Source organism: Octopus sinensis, linkage group LG1 (assembly GCF_006345805.1).
Source record: "Octopus sinensis linkage group LG1, ASM634580v1, whole genome shotgun sequence".
In the NCBI taxonomy this organism is placed as follows: Eukaryota; Metazoa; Mollusca; class Cephalopoda; order Octopoda; family Octopodidae; genus Octopus; species Octopus sinensis.
In genome coordinates this window covers 26,240,464-26,257,963 of record NC_042997.1, presented here as the reverse complement: position 1 = coordinate 26,257,963, position 17,500 = coordinate 26,240,464, and the positions used below count along the sequence as shown (strand labels likewise).

The window sequence follows — 17,500 nt, the reverse complement described above, 5'->3', positions numbered from 1 at the left end:
AATTTAGCATTCTTCCTTATTATAAATTTTTCTTTCGTATCATTTCTCCACGTGCGGTTAACACAACCCCACCATTTACTGACTTATATATATATATATATACATATATATATATATATATATATATATATATATATATATATATATATATCTACGACAGGCTTCTTTGAGCTTCTGTCTATCAAGTTGACTCACAAGGCTTTGGTCTGCCCGAGGCTATGGTAGAAGATACTTAACCAAGTTGATACGCTTTGGGACTGAATCCGGAACCCTGTGGTTGGGAAGCAAGCTTCTTACCACAACCACTCCTGCGCCTATAAATTTTAAATATATATATATATGGTAAAATGAGACATACTTATCTACATGGCCGAAACAGCTGTAAGATGTAATCTATACATATATATATATTTACTTATATTTACATTCTCTTATATATATATTCTACTTATTATACAACATTACTCTTTTATGTACACTTTTTATGTACATTCCTTTATGTACACTGATTTGTTCTGCTTTTTTATATTTAACCCTACAATCTCTTATGTGGTGGTTTAATAAAGTATGTGATTGACTATTATCTGGTAATTGATATTTGATTTAGATGTATTTCTCCATTTTCTTATCTTGTATATATATATATATATTATATATATAATATATATATATATGTATGTGTGTGTGTGTGATAGAACTGTATTTATGTGTATATATAAATATAAATATATATATATATATATATATATATATATATAATATATATATATATATATATATATATAGCTATAATGATACATACAAACACGCACGCGCAACTCATATTGAGCATTGATGATATAACATGTAATGAGCTATTGTTGAGCAGATATGAAGGAAGGAAGTACTCCGTCGGTTACGACGATGAGGGTTCCGGTTGATCCGAATCAACGGAACAGCCTGCTCGTGAAATTAACGTGGCTGAATACTCCACAGACACGTGTACCATTAACGTAGTTCTAGGGGATATTCAGCGTGACACAGAGAGTGACAAGGCCGGCCCTTTGAAATACAGGTACAACAGAAACAGGAAGTAAGAGTGAGAGAAAGTTGTGGTGAAAGAGTACAGCAGGGATCACCACCATCCCCTGCCGGAGCCTCGTGGAGCTTTAGGTGTTTTCGCTCAATAAACACTCACAACGCCCGGTCTGGGAATCGAAACCGCGATCCTATGACCGCGAGTCCGCTGTCCTAACCACTGGGCCATTGCGCCTCCACTGAGCAGATATGACAGTCATGCCTAAATAGTTAACTTTTATCATAAGTTTGCTCGATCATAGCTGAATTACAGCTGAACAGTAATAGTCCTTTCTTTTTATTATAAGCAGCAAACCTGATAGAGGAGAAGTAGATTCCGTGACCTCCAGTGCTCAACTGGCATTTATTTTATCACTCCTGAAATTAAGCAAGATAAAATTGACCTCGGCGAAATTTAAACTCAGAACATTTAGACGGATAAAACGCCGCTAAGTATCTTACCCAGTGTGCTAACGATTCTGCTAGTTAGTCGCCTTTGGCTGAATTGTAATATCAACAAGAAGAAAATTTGCTATGACAATATGAGTAGAATTTAGTCAAAATCGAATATTGTCAGTTTAATCATTGGTGGATTCACTCAGAAAGAACAATATAAAGGCATTATATATAGTTAATCATTTTATTTATTTGGTATATACTACATCAATAGTACCCATTCATATTGGCTGTGTTGCTCCACGTAGTTTCACTATTTGGGACAAGGACCGTCGTGGATTTTTTTAACATCTTTCGGTATTTTGCCTCTATAATAGAAAAACGAAAATATTTTAGTACTTTCAAACACACACACATACACACACACAAACACACACACACACACACACACACAACACACACACACACACACACACACACACACACACACACACACACACAAACACATACACGCACATTTACTTGTAGAAATCTACATGTATGCATTAGAAACAGTTCGCGTGACCTGAACTAAGAAAGTCGTCAGATGCCATAGATATTCTCTCGGAAATTATGAGAAAATCGTCATTATTCGTGCTAGCAGAAAGACCGCCATCTGGGCGGTTTTCTGCTAGCCACTTGATAATATTTTCACATTTGTTTCCCAATTCTAATAATTTTACGATATTTTATGTCTAATTATTTATTTATATAATAATGCTTACTTGCTTAGTAAATATTGCGTTCACCATTTTATCACAGTCATAATCTTTTTTTAAATAAACACCAAGGTAGTCCAAATACTTTAGTGTGCAAAATAATAGTAGGGATCACATAGAGATACCTAAATATCTATAGCATATCAAATAGTCATAGTAACAAATTTATTTGATAATTTTTAGATAACGAGAGAAAAGAAATAAGTCGCGTGAGTCCGTAGCTTCAGTAAGTTTTAATAAGTTGTCCAATATAATTTGTTTCCAATATGTATAAACAATAAACTGAGAACATTTACACAGCAAATTTAAGTCAACAAAATACCTGATTTCCTCATCTGAAATAACTAAATAAAATTTGAAATGAAAAAATTGCAATGAATATATATTAAATAGATTATTATTAATGAAATCAATTTTAGAGGCGGGAGAGAGAGTGAGAGACTGTGTCGCAAATGAAAACGAAAAATTTCGCCATATCATATCAATATTGTTTATCAAATGTTCAAACTGACTCTGCAGTAAATGTAAAGCTTGGCAACGAATATTTAAATTCGTGAATTTAAGTAATAACAATCATTTCGAAACTGCATATTTGTCGATATAGAGGAATTTATCAAAAATTTCCAGGGAGTGAAACCTATAAAAGCTCGTTAAAAGCTATCTTGTACCGAATATTTAAATTCGTGAACTTGAAATATTCAATAATAAAAGGAAATTTAGAAAGTAAATTTTCCTAAAAAATTTCAATTTATAAAAGAATCTCACTTACTTTCAGTAATTTATCGTAGTTGTAATATATTTCTAATTTAAACAAACTTCAAGGTAACCCAACTACGTTTAGCGTGATAGAAATAGCAGTGATCGCATAGTTATTATAGTAAAGCTTATAGCGTTCCAAACGGCCATATCAACAAAATTACTTCTTAACTTAAAAAAAACAAACAAAATTATACCAGTATATTTAAAAATTTTCATTTTATCAAAAATATTAATTTAACTAACTCCGGAAACTGAGAATATTCTTGAAATCGTGCCCCGTATCATAATCCTCAAAGTTCCATGGCTGTTTTGCTAAATAGCATTTATCCATTCAATAAATATTTCTTTTACATTACGTGTATAGAATAAATTGTGGGTTTTGCAAATAGCGAATTAAAACTCGAAATGAAAACCTTGAAGTGAATATATCATATATTAAATTATCATTAATGAAAATAGAGGTGAGAAATTTTTGCAAATGAATGATATTGTTTATTAAACATTAAAATCTACTCCGCTGTGAATTCAACGAATATTTAAATTTGTGAAAAACTTGTAGTTCAAATATTCAATAAATTTCAGAAATCGAAATTACAGGAAACTTCTTGGAATATGAATTTAGAAAAAATTTCCAGAAGGTCAAGCCTTTAATAATTACATTCTTTTAGTAATTGTTAAATACCTAATTGATTAGCAGCTTCCTTCATTATAATATAGAAGACATATGGCCGACTATAGATTGTGGTCTAAGGGAGAAAATCCCTTGTGCTTAACCCTTTGTTCGAGCGTTCAACAAGTAGCTACGAGGTCTTGTCTCACTCAACTTTCAAGAGAGGTCATAGGCTACCGGCCATTAGGATCTGAAGAAACTCAGCGTAACCCCATAGACCGACCATAGCTATCGACTGCTCTATAACTTAGAGTTTCGGATTTATGATCTACTGACGATATATATATTTCTAGGACATTTATAAAGAGAAATGTAGACTTACAGCTGTTTCAGGGATATGAGGGATATCCCTTCTTCAGAGACGACATGAGAGTGTTAAATAGAAGGAAATAGTAGAGTTCGACATAAAAGGTTATTTTGGAAAGGGTGAGATATAGGAAATATAAATGGAAATAAGGATACAAATAAAAATATATGTTGGATGTTATTGTTTCAGTTCAATTATCCAAGGAAAGTACTTGGATAATTGAACTGCAACTGCAGCATCCAACGTATATATTTATTTTTATTCTCTTATGACCACTTATACTTCCTATATCGCTCCCTTTACAGAATAACTTCCTATATTGAACTGTTCTATTTCCATCTATTTAACTTTCTCATATCGTCTCTGATGAAGAGGTATCCCTCATATCCCTGAAACAGCTGTAAGACTCTCTTTATAAATGTCCTAGAAATTTCACACTACCTTGGCTTTGTTGTCTCATTTTATTTATCATATACATGCTCACACACGACCCGCAATAGACTTCTTATTCATACTATTATTGAACTGGGTGTCTAACGACAGTCGTTCCGTAGCACTTACATAGTCCAACATCATAAGCGGGAAGTGTAACCTCTCGAAAGAGCTGTTCTTCACTCCTGCTCCGGAGCGTCGGCTGCGGGGTCATTCCGAAAAGCTCTACCTGCGACGATTTCATCTCAATCGAAGGAGAGGAGCTTTCTCCGTCCGGGTTGCGGATCCGTGGAACAAGCTGCCAGACGAGATGGTGAAGATGCCGACGATCGCTTTGTTCAAAGCCTCCCTGGACCTCAAGTGGCCTGAACTCTTTACATGAACACCACCCTGTACTTAACTCCATGTCCCCCTACATGGCCTTGCTATTTGCTTTTGAGCCAAATTAACTAACTAGCTAACTAACTTACTTGCCATTTCGGGTCTTATGGATACCAAAACTTCTCTCTCTCTCTCTCTCTCTCTCTCTCTCTCTCTCTCACACACACACACAGATATATATATATACTTCAACCTAATTCCGTTTAAATAAAGAAAACATAAAGATTAAAAATATAAACCGCGGCTGAATATCTTTTAGAAAGAAGAAAAAGCAGTAAAAAGAAAAGAAAAAAGACTCAATTTCTCCACAGAAAAACGACCAGGAACAACAAACAGTTAAAAAACATCACTTTAGTAATAATCTTCCAGCCGGGGTTTCGAAACCGCTACTCCAAATCACCATACAAACACCAGATGCCGATATCACCTACCTCTTTTCCAGTGGTTTTCAACCAGGGTCCCGCCAGTACAGTCCAGGGGTTCCGCAACAAGTTACAAAACTGCCAAAATCAGCAGTAATTTTTAATTCTCCTGTGCAGATATGTGTGCATAAAACTATTAAATTATTGCACAGGGGTTCCTCGAGCCAGTGGAATGTTTCCTTGGGGTTCCACCCCAGCAGAAAGTTTGAAAAGCACTGCTCTAGTCCAACGAAATTTATCAAACACCAGTTGCTGACGTCACCTAACTCCAGACCAATCAAAACCGAACTTCACCAAATACAACGAAAAAACCCTTTATGAGAACCAGCCGGCCGGAACGACTGATGACCGTCTTCACAGGGAAGCCAATCAAGCGGAACGACAAGCTTGACCACCAAAAAACGTTACCAGTATTTTAACGAATCAAAAATCAGATTCGCTCGCAGAAAAAATTACAAATACATCTGATCCCAAAACATATCACTATAAGCGAAAGCGTCTACGGAAAGAAGATCAGAGAAACTGTAAACCGAATTCCTTATTTTATAATGTTCCTTTCTCCCTTGTTTTTTCCCTTTAAAACTTAGTATGACTTGCCGATCACCACTAACATTAATGAACTTTAAACATTCAAACAAATTGATATACAGTTTTAATATTATTAACTGCTATGAACATTCAAACTAGCACCTGTCTTCCTAATTCATAATGCTAAATTCATCTGTTTTGAACATGTTAATTTTTCAACATTGAAAATTTTAAAGATGTTTTTCTAATTCATAATTTTCAATTGTTACCATTTATAAACAAAAATATTGTTGGAACTAGTTTGGTATATATGTAAATAAATGTATTTTAAACATTTACGAGTTTTTGAAATTTAGGTTCATTTTCAACAACACATTTCCCTTCCCTATATATATATATATATATATATATATATATATATATATATATATATATTATATATATATATATATATATATGTGTGTGTGTATGTGTGTATATTTATATATGTATGTATGTACAGAGATCAAATGTTTGTGTCCACATAAACTCATTACCTCCATCAAATCGACACTACCTGTACAGGTGCATTATGTGCCAGATGTCGGGTGGTGAAATGATCGCAGAGCAACGTGAAATTAAGTGCTTTGCTCAAGAACAACGCAATGCCTGTCTGGGAATCGAAACCACGATCTCGCAATCGTGACTGCAATACCCTAACCAATAAGCCATGCGCCTTCAAAACGATATATAAATATATATATAAACGTTTTTATTTCTCTTTCCCTTTCAGAATTACAACTATTAGTGGTTTGGAGTTTAACTGCTCTTTCTAGTGAGTCAGATGTCTTATGTGTTTAAATATATATATATATAATATATATATATATATATTATATATATATATATATATATATCTATTTATTTATTTATATAAATTAACTAAATTAACTATTACTTAACCATCCTCTCACACCGTCTCCGATGAAGGGATATAATTAATAAATATCCTTGAAACAGTTGTAAGACCTATCTATAAATGCTCTAATATCTACACAGCCTTGGTTTTTTTATCTCATTACGCAAAAAATTCTTATATATATATATGTGTGTGTGTATGTATACATATACATATACACATATGTTTGTGTGTTTATACATATACATATATGTGCGTGTGTACACGTGTGCACGTGTATGTATGTATATTAAACGACCAGAAGTTAATGGCACTATAAGGAAAGCTCTGAATTGTCATTAGAAATATGAGGCGCCTAAAAAATAATCAAAAAATATCATATATATCATTTTGAGTTTGTACTTTTAACTACCCAGTTAAGCGAAAGAACGTGCCAGTAAATTTGCATGCAATTGTTATTGCATGTAAAATATTATGCATATGTAAAATATAGATACATAGCATGTATCTATGTATGTATATATGTATATAGTAATATAAATGAATATATATATATGTGTGCATGCGTGTATCTGTCTATATATGCATTTTTATATATGTATAAGTATATTAATATTAACGTAAGGGGTATCAGCCATCTGAATGTGGCTAGGCACTTTTGTGGTGTTACTGATGCTTTTAGCCCCAGGCGATCAACGTCACCAGAAGGACTTTAGACACTATCTCAGTGTCCTTGTTTGTTTGTAAAGGGAGGTCATCCTCCCTCGAAGATCCGGGTACTACATACGGACTATAGTTTCGAGGTCATTGCCTCTTGTCAACGCATACAGAGATTTATTATTGTTTCTTTATATTAATATTCATATAGGTATACACACATGAAGGCGCATGGCTCAGTGGTTAGAGCGTCGAGCTTACGATCGTGAGGTTGTGAGCTCGAATCCCGGACCGGGCTGCGTGTTGTGTTCTTGAGCAAGGCACTTTATTTCACGTTGTTCCAGTTCACTCAGCTGTAGAAATGAGTTGCGACGTCACTGGTGCCAAGCTGTATCGACCTTTGTCTTTCCCTTGGATAACACTGGTGGCGTGGAGAGGGGGAGGCTGGTATGCATGGGCGACTGCTGGTCTTCCATAAACAACATTGCCCGGACTTGTGTCTAGGAGGGTAACTTTCTAGGTGCAATCCCATGGTCATTCATGACCGAAGGGGGTCTTTACCCTTATACACACATATACATCTTTATATAGATGCGAATGCATTCACTCAACTTCTCAGAAATACCTACATACTTGTATAGATACATTAAGTTTACTTACCGGCAAATTTTCCATCGCATTATGCACTCGTTCCAGTACGTGATCTTGTTAGAGGCACATATCATCTTCACTACTGGAAGACAGATTGGACAACGCTGAGATTGTGCTGTAGCGTTCAGGACTGCCCCTTTTCACATAAAAATAATATATCTTAGAGAAAATATCTAATTTCAAAAATTATCATGTTTATATTGATTATTATAACGAGTACCACACAGTTTTGTTTTTATTATAAGCCAATGGGCTGGAGGAAATACAAAATCTAAAACTTTGATTCGGGTTTTATAAAGAAAGGAGTGATAGTGTAGAGTGTAAAAAAAGAAGTCTATAAATCGCGAAAGGTGAGTAAGAGACGTTTACTGTGTATGGAAGGACGTATAAAGAATTTTAAAGGCAGATTCACTTTCACACATACATACATACACAAACATATGTATAATCATACATACATACATACATACATACATACATACATACATACATACATATATACATACATGCATACATGCATGCATCCATACATACATATATACATACATACATACATACATGCATGCATACACACATACATACATACATACATATATATAAATATACAAATACACACACACGCATGCATACATACAAATGCTCATAGGCACAGAAATACAAGCAAATAGTATAAAAAAACGTACAATAATTAAAACAAGATAACATTTAAGGAAATAAAACATTATACATTTTGGATTAAGTTGTGTAAGGGCACTTCACAAGCCATTTCACTTAACCGTTTCCCACGCTGTATTCGAGTGCAACCAAAAACACCAGTAAGGAGTTTTTTGTATTGTATTCGGTGTCGAAAAACACCAATATTCTGAGGTTATTCTGTTTTAAGTTCAGTGAAGAGCTCAAATTTTAATTTTGCTAGTAATCTACATTTTGGATGTTGTTTATGTAGTAAATATAAATAATGCTTTTGTGTCATTCTAATTTCTTTGGAAATTTCGTGGCGTTATAGATATGTAATTTTGTCTAAACTTTTTATTTAATTTTCGAAGATCAGTAAATGTTAGTTCATCTTTGTTCTCTTAATCTTTTTCTTTTTTACTTTTCATTTCCTTGTGGAAGGATTTCATTGCCTTTTCTTCCTGACATACTTTCGTTATTTATGCTGCGTCATTTATTCTTCATCGGAAGATGAAGGCGCAGTGTTGCAGATTGGTGATGTAATGAAAAGTGCTTATATGCTTTCGGTATTGAATCTAAATATATTTTATTTGCCATCCCTATACGTTTGGTGGACTGTACTCAGAAAATTTGGGTTGACTTGTTTTGTCGTTGCTGTTGATTCTCATTATTTTCGTTTTCCATTTATTTATAATTTTTGCATAAAATTTCCAGTTATTCCGGGCATTTGAATGCAAACATCTCGGATATACCTGCCGAGATTGACTGAAAGAAAGAACAAACGGTCATATGGAGCATTCATTCGGTGATTTCTCCTGGGAAGCTGTTGGTGAACATATTTATACGCCATATAATAGAATAGAATCAACATTTTAGTGGAAGAGGTTACGCTTGATCTGCCTTGTGGAGGCACATGGCCTAGTGGTTAGAGCAGCGGACTCGCGGTCGAGGGATCGCGGGTTCGAATCTCAGACCGGGCGATGTGTGTGTTTATGAGCGAAACACCTAAGCTCCACACGGCTCCAGCAGAAGGTTATGGAGAACTTCTGCTGACTCTTTCGCCACAACTTTCTCTTACTCTTTCCTCTTGCAGCTCACCTGCGACGGACCGGCGTTCCGTCCAGGTGGGGAACCTATATGCCAAGGAAACCGGGAAACCGGCCCTTATGCGCTAGGCGTGGCTCGAGAAGGAACTTGATCTGCCTTCTGAGCACAGACTTTCCCATATTTCTCATGTAGTGCAACTCTTTGCAGGCAACTACCTTCTGCACTCAAATTCCCTTAAACGAGGAGTGATATCCAGGCACCAAGGTACCTAAAGTTTTCCTCCTTTTCGAGAGTCCTTTTTACCGCTGATGCACCCAATTATGTAGTTTGTGTCGAAGGCAAAGATCTGTGTTTGCTCTAAGCTCAGCTGATGTTATTCACTTAATGAATCCGTTCCAAGTGCCTATCTGCACACTCTCCATGCCCTCACATATCTACATACACACCACCTAGCCACTACCGTTTCTCACCATCACTTGCTGCAGTCACCTCTTCCTCATCTCAAAACATCTCTCCTCACACTTTTATCGAGCACTCCCTCTATCCCTTTTGTATCACTTATATTCCCTCCCCCAACCACTGTTCCCTGAGGTATGATATGATATGCGAGCTGTGGCTTAAATATAGTCATGTTCAACAACTAGTTTGTGATGCGATTACGAAGACATTTCTTTGTTGTCAAGTGAGTCGTATGATTGTTGTGTGTAGATACATACAGAATTTGGAGTTTCTATAAAGGCACATCTTTTCTTTTATCGTTTATTTCTTTTATTCATTGGATTACAATCATAGTTACATATCTAGACATGTTCATATATATTTAAATGATAAACTTCTGCAAAGTTTTACAGACTTTTACAGTTCCAGTGATGGATTGGATCTGTAGTCTTCGAATTAGCTTTCTCCTTTCTGGTTTTGAGAAGCCTAATTTCTGAAGATTGGTATGAAGACAGTGTGTATGCTTGCATGCATGTATGTGAATATGTATGGGCCATTGAATAACTACAAATGTCCTCTCTCCCTCTCTCTCTATTTATCTGTCTGTCTGTCTGTCTGTCTGTCTGTCTGTCTCTCTCTCTCTCTCTATCTTTATATATATGTTTATTTGATCGATTGTTTGGTTGACTGATAGATAGCTGAATGTATGTATACTCACACACACACGCACACACAGACACATATATATTTAGGTATATATATATATATATATATAACATCAGCTGAGCTTAGAGCAAACACAGATCTTTGCCTTCGACACAAACATATATATATATATATATACATATATATATATATACATATATACGCGAGAAAGAAGCAACAAGAATGGATAGGTTTTTAGTACAATCGTTTCATACAAGGACAGGCTTTATTAAAAGTTGCAAAAATTGCAGCATATAAACGTGTCCCGTACTCATCAGCTAAAATACATGTGAGTTCTCTAGACATCCTAGTGGTTGAGGCTATACTCATGAAGTAATGTAGATAATTAAGTAACATAAACAGATTTTCAAAGTTCATTAAAGTTCTTTAAAGATGATGTATAGTCTTATCACAGAATTAAAAAAAGTTTTAATAGCATCACAGAGAAGGTGACTTGATCCATAGTGTACATATGAATTTCCAGAGATATGAGGAGGGATTACATACTCACGACAAATTTATCCATTGCTAATCACAACGAGGTGGGTCTCAATTCCTGCTTATTAGCATTACAGAGAGGGTGAATTAATCCTTTGTATAGATGCACAATTTCCAATGGTGTAGGTGTAAATTTCCAGAGAAATGAAGAGGAATTTCATATTCACAGGCGATAAATTTATCAATGGTTGAACACAATGAGGTAGGTATCAATTCTTGCTATATGATTAGGTATTTTCCACATTAATCACATTACTGCTATTTTCAAGAGACTGTAGCTATTTAACTTTTAAAGGCTGAAGGGCTTTCTAGAGAGGCAAAGAACAGAAAAGGGAAGGAAAGAGAAGAAAAGAGAGAAAATAAAGGAGGAGGGAGCAAAAGGGGGGGGACTAAAAAGAAGAGAAAAGGAAAAAGAAAAAAAGAGAAGAGAGAATAAGAAGAAGAAAAAAAAAGAGAAAAGAGAAAGAATAGGGAAAGAAGGGAAAAAAAGAAAAAGAAAAAAAGAGGGTTCTAGTTATACAGAAGAATTAGTAGACGGCAAGTCTGGTTTTAATTTACAGGCATCTAGGAACTAGAGGGGAATATTATTCTTTGACCAGTAAAACAGCTAATTTATTGCTGTTGAAAGCAGCTATGAATTTAAAGAGAATCTAAAGAGATAACACGGTCAGGGGTTTAGGGGTCAAAGGCTAAAATCAAAAGAAAATACATTAGGAAAATCTAAGTGTAATCTTATCAAAAAGTCATTAAAATTTATTTATTTAATTTATTCATTTTACTGTCTTAAGGAGTTGCCGTTATTATTCATACATTGACGGACTACAGGTCAAATCTTAGAAGATCATTTACAAGGTGTTAGGGAATTGTCTATCATAATGAAGATAATCATATTATCACCGAGGGAGTAGCCTTATTTATTTAATTTTGAAATAGAATTATGGGGCTTTAGTAACTCATTTTATTTTATTAAAGTTATGCTACTTAAATTAGATTAAGTTAAGAATTAAAATTAAAAATTAAAATGAAGATTTAAAATTAAGATTTAAAATTATGAGTTTGAAATTAAATAAAGCCTCAATTAAGCAGCGTATAAGTACTATTCATTTCCCTGTTCTCAAAAAACTGATGCAGATATAAGGAAAAAGATAACTGTAGTGTGAGAACTCTTAGTTATCTACTTAAAGCAGTGCTATACTAGTAAAAATCAAGTTATATCTATCTATCTATCTAGTTACGAATATTCTAATCATTTAAATATTTTAAAGTCTTCAATTTAGCGTGGACACAAACTTGACCTAGTTCGATATGGTTATTCAATAAGTTTCTATGTTTTCTATGCTTTAGAATTTCATACGTCTCCATGGAGCATAGTTGGCAACCAACCCTGCTATTTTTATACGGAATTGCTCTCCTAACTATTTCCCAATTAAGGTTATAATTATTATTATTATTTTTGAGTTCCCAGATTTTGTTTGAAAGTGTGGTGGTACCAGCTTTATGACGTAATTTAAAAGACGAGATGTGATTTCTAACTCTGGCTAGAAAATTAATTGTACATCCAATGTAAAAATATTTTTTATTCTCCGTGGAAATGGTACATTTATAGATTACATTATTTTCCCCGCATAGACCAGGTGCCGGGCATTTTGATTTTATTCTACACTTACACACAGGAGGAACAACTTCAGGTTTTGGATTATTCTTGGGTAGATGTTTTAGGTTCCTATTATTTTGATTATCATGAGTATAATTGTCCTTATTGTTATTAATATTCTATAGTTGGTGCTGATATCTAAAGTATTGCTATTATTTATTGATCCTTCTGTTTCATCTTTTAGGTCTAAAGTCCTACCATGATTTCTTATATTATTGGTAATGTTACTATTATTGTTAGTCTTTTTATCCGACTGCATATTGTTGTTATAGATATCAATGATATTTTCATTCTCCTTATTTTCTCCATTAGCCTTATTTCTATTATTTCTATTATTAACATTATTACTTCTATTAATATCGGTATTGTTATTATTACTATTAATGTTAATGTTATTAGTCATTCTGTGGTTACTAATTTCACCCATGTTTTGATAGTTACTATTGCTGTTTTTATTGTTGGTAGTATTATTATAATTGCTATTGGTATTCATGCTGATATTATTATTTTTATTTTTATTTCTATCTTTCCTGGCTAGTTTAATGTTGTTATTATTAATCTTAGCTATTAAAGTGGACATATTTGGGAGGGTTGAATAAGAAATCCTAACTGTTTTCCTAGAAATAATTCTATGATATCTATGAGAGATTGGGAAATTTTTTTCCAGAATTACTTTGAATTTGTTCTGTATATCCGATTGTATCGCACAGTTGAAAGGAATATTCAGCCATATTATATCTTTTTTATTAAATTTAGGGTTCGTAGAATTATTACTATTCATCTCACCGGAGTTATTGTATTTATTATCATTATTTTTATTTTTATTGTGTGCATCTTTGGTTTATCTACTTCGATATTATCCGAGTTACCTATGTTCTGGTCAATGCTTCTATTTGAATTGTTGGGCCTGTACGTTAGATTAGCGTTTACCGTTAATTAATTCTACTTTTATTTCGGGCTTGGTCTGTATTGCTGCTTACGTGATTACTGATAACTTCTTTATTAGGAATACGTGAGTTCTCATTATCAACGAATGTAATCTTTTGGTTGTATCCAGCCTTAGTTAACGCCGCATTATAATGCTCAGAATGGGAGTTAAATATATCCTTATTGGATGATAATTTTGAAATTCTTAATGAAATATTTCTTACTAAAGATTCAATTATATTTGGGGGATGATTTGATAATTTATTTACGTAATTCGTGATTTCGCCTTCCTTTCTAAATGGGTAATGCAGCTTGGAGTTAAGGTCTAGCGTAATATCTAGGAAGTTAACTATTTTAGTGCCCGGTTCATACGTTATACTGAGGTTGAAATCCTTAAAGAACTTATTAATTTTCTTTCTAATCCTTTCTATAACAGATTATTATTACTAGGGATAACAAACAGAGCATCATCCCTATATAGACCCCCCTGTATTTCTGGGATATCCTTGCTTATTGCATTTTATAGATATGCGCCTACTAGGTTGGTTACCTCAGCCGAATCACTGGAACCCATTGGTATATCAAAATAATTAGGTGTATCTGCTCTAGTCCATAATTTATCTTCAAATTCTATAAATGTCTTCCTAGCTAGTAGCACAATATTGATTTCTTCTCTAGATATGAGGGAGCGATTCATGGCAAATATTAGTGATTTGTTGAGTAAGATAGGGGAAATACTAGAGTAATAACTATTAATATCGAACTGAATAAAGGACAGACCACTAGTATTAGTTAGAGTTAAACCATTTTAGAACTTCGTCCGTACTTAGCCATAGGTTTAAGGGGAGAAGAGGGGTTATTTTGGGTAGAACAGTATCCAGGATAGATTTACTAAGTCGGCCAATGTCCGACTTAGTTGGACAGATCAGCCTTACCGAAGGGTTTTCCAAGAAATTCTTTTTGTGGTCTTTAAGGTTGATCCTGGGCTCACACGGTTTAAGCGGCTCTGTTCTATCCGTTAAATTTAATTTCTCCATGATCTCTTTCATTTCCAGGTTTACTTTTTTCAAATTGTTCTTAGTCGTAATTTTATATTTGGAGTTTAGTTCCTTCCTAATTAATTTGCTATAAAGATCGTAATCAACTCTATACATATTACCCGTTTTATCTGCTGGTACTAGGATTCCATGTTTGCACCGGGTTGACTGAATAAAGTTCCTAAGGTGTCTAAGGTGAGGGTTGTATCTTAACGGGTGTTCCTTGAAGCTAATATCATCTATAAGATTCAGCAAGTCTTTCTCAAAGTTCTCCAGGAATGGGTTCTGAGGTGGACTTTTTCTACTTTTAAAAATTCTTCCAAAATTCTTTTCGGTATTCTTTTCCTGTGGTTTCTTCTTCTGTTTGACATCAAAATGGTACGTTTTCCACCTGATTCTTCTAATGAAATCGTTAATCCTATGAATGAGAAGCCAATTATATTCATCTATACTATGTAAGGGGATGTCTTTAGGGGAGAACTCAATGTTTACTTTTTCCATTCTTGTTGAGAAATTAAGTACCAGAAAAACATACAGACTGTATGGGAATATATTCAAAAAGCAATAAAGATTCAAGTTAATTTAAATGAATTTACTTGAATATGGTACCTAACTTAGATGCACCAAAAAAAACTATACGGTTTTAACAATACAGTAATGTGGGGTGATTATAAGCGAGAAAGAAGCAACAAGAATGGATAGGTTTTTAGTACAATCGTTTCATACAAGGACAGGCTTTATTAAAAGTTGCAAAAATTGCAGCATATAAACGTGTCCCGTACTCATCAGCTAAAATACATGTGAGTTCTCTAGACAGCCTAGTGGTTGAGGCTATACTCATGAAGTAATGTAGATAATTAAGTAACATAAACAGATTTCCAAAGTTCATTAAAGTTCTTTAAAGATGATGTATAGTCTTATCACAGAATTTTAAAAAGTTTTAATAGCATCACAGAGAAGGTGACTTAATCCATAGTGTACATATGAATTTCCAGAGATATGAGGAGGGATTACATACTCACAGACGACAAATTATCCATTGTTATCACAACGAGGTGGGTCTCAATTCCTGCTTATTAGCATTACAGAGAGGGTGAATTAATCCTTTGTATAGATGCACAATTTCCAATGGTGTAGGTGTAAATTTCCAGAGAAATGAAGAGGAATTTCATATTCACAGGCGATAAATTATCAATGGTTGAACACATACATATATATATACATATACATATATATATACACATATATATATATATATACATATATATATATACATATATATTATATACATATATATATATATATATATATATTATATATATATATATATACATATATATAAATATATACATATATCTATATATAGAGAGATAGAGAGAGGGATATGATCGATAGATAGAATAATAGAATGGTAGATAAGCAGATACCTATAGATATATATATATATGCATGTATGCGTATATCTGTATGTGTGTGTGTGTGTGTGTGTGTGTGTGTGTGTGTGTGCGTGCGTGCGTGTGTATGTTTGTGTTTGTCCATATTTGTATATATGTGTGTGCGCGCACATACGCATGTGCGTGTCTTGAAACAATATTGGAATAGCGAAGAAGGACATAAGAAAAAAAAAAAAGGGATATATTTAATTTTATTTTTTTTATTATTATTACAAGAAAAGTTAAACATTAAAAAAGAAACAATGCTGAAAAAAAAAAAAAAAATATTGCATGAGCCATTTCAGATAGAGGAAAGCAAAATTAAGTAGCAAAATGGTTTGAAAAAAAAAAGAAAATCTACGAAAAAAAATGAAAAAAAAATGAAGAAAAACGTACGGACCCCTAGTATATTTGAATTCATTCTTACGCCAGGAAAAAAAAAAAAAAAAACGTAAGAGATGAACATTGACGGTTTTTCACTGATAATTACCTACGATATAATACACAGTACAGACCATTCGTAACAAAACTTAGTTCACCATTAATAGAGCTTAAGATAAAAAAAAGTGTTTCGAAACTGATTTCTCTATCCCTCTCGCTCTCTCACCTTGTCTCTGTTTCTCTACTGTACGTCTTTCTTTTCTTCTTCACTAATTCTCTCTCCCCCCTCTCTCTCTCTCTTTCTCACTCTCTCCCCTTCTTTTACTCTCTACTCATTCCTATCGGAGATTGACTCCGCTTGCGGTTTACTTCACCGGAGATTAATTCCATCGGATATTAATTAACCCTACCGGAGATTAAGTAGTTTATTACTATTATTACTGTATGCATATATACATATACGTATACATATCTATCTATCTATCTATCTATCTATCTATCTATCTATCTATCTATCTATCTATCTATCTATCTATCTATCTATCTATCTATCTATCTTTCTATCTATCTATCTATCTATCTTTCTATCTATCTATCTATCTATCTATCTCTATATTTATCTATCTCTCTCTATATATATATATGTGCGTGTGTGTGCGTGTGTGTGTGTGTATGTGTATATAAACATGAATACAAACACACACACACATATATAGATGTGTATATACGTACATATATATATATGTACACACATCCATTCACATAAACACACACACACACACACACACAC

General features: G+C 33.6%; 1 long non-coding RNA gene across 1 annotated transcript in view; it reads right to left on the bottom strand.

The window, feature by feature from the left end:
- Positions 1-1,682: 1,682 nt before the first annotated feature.
- Positions 1,683-17,500, bottom strand: part of LOC115208791 — an 18,964-nt gene continuing 3,146 nt past the window's right edge. Inside the window, exons 2-3 of the long non-coding RNA XR_003881249.1 lie at positions 7,925-8,051; positions 1,683-1,820 (exon numbers count right to left, since the gene is read on the bottom strand). This is a non-coding gene — a long non-coding RNA (uncharacterized LOC115208791). The remainder of the gene's footprint in view (positions 1,821-7,924; positions 8,052-17,500) is intronic.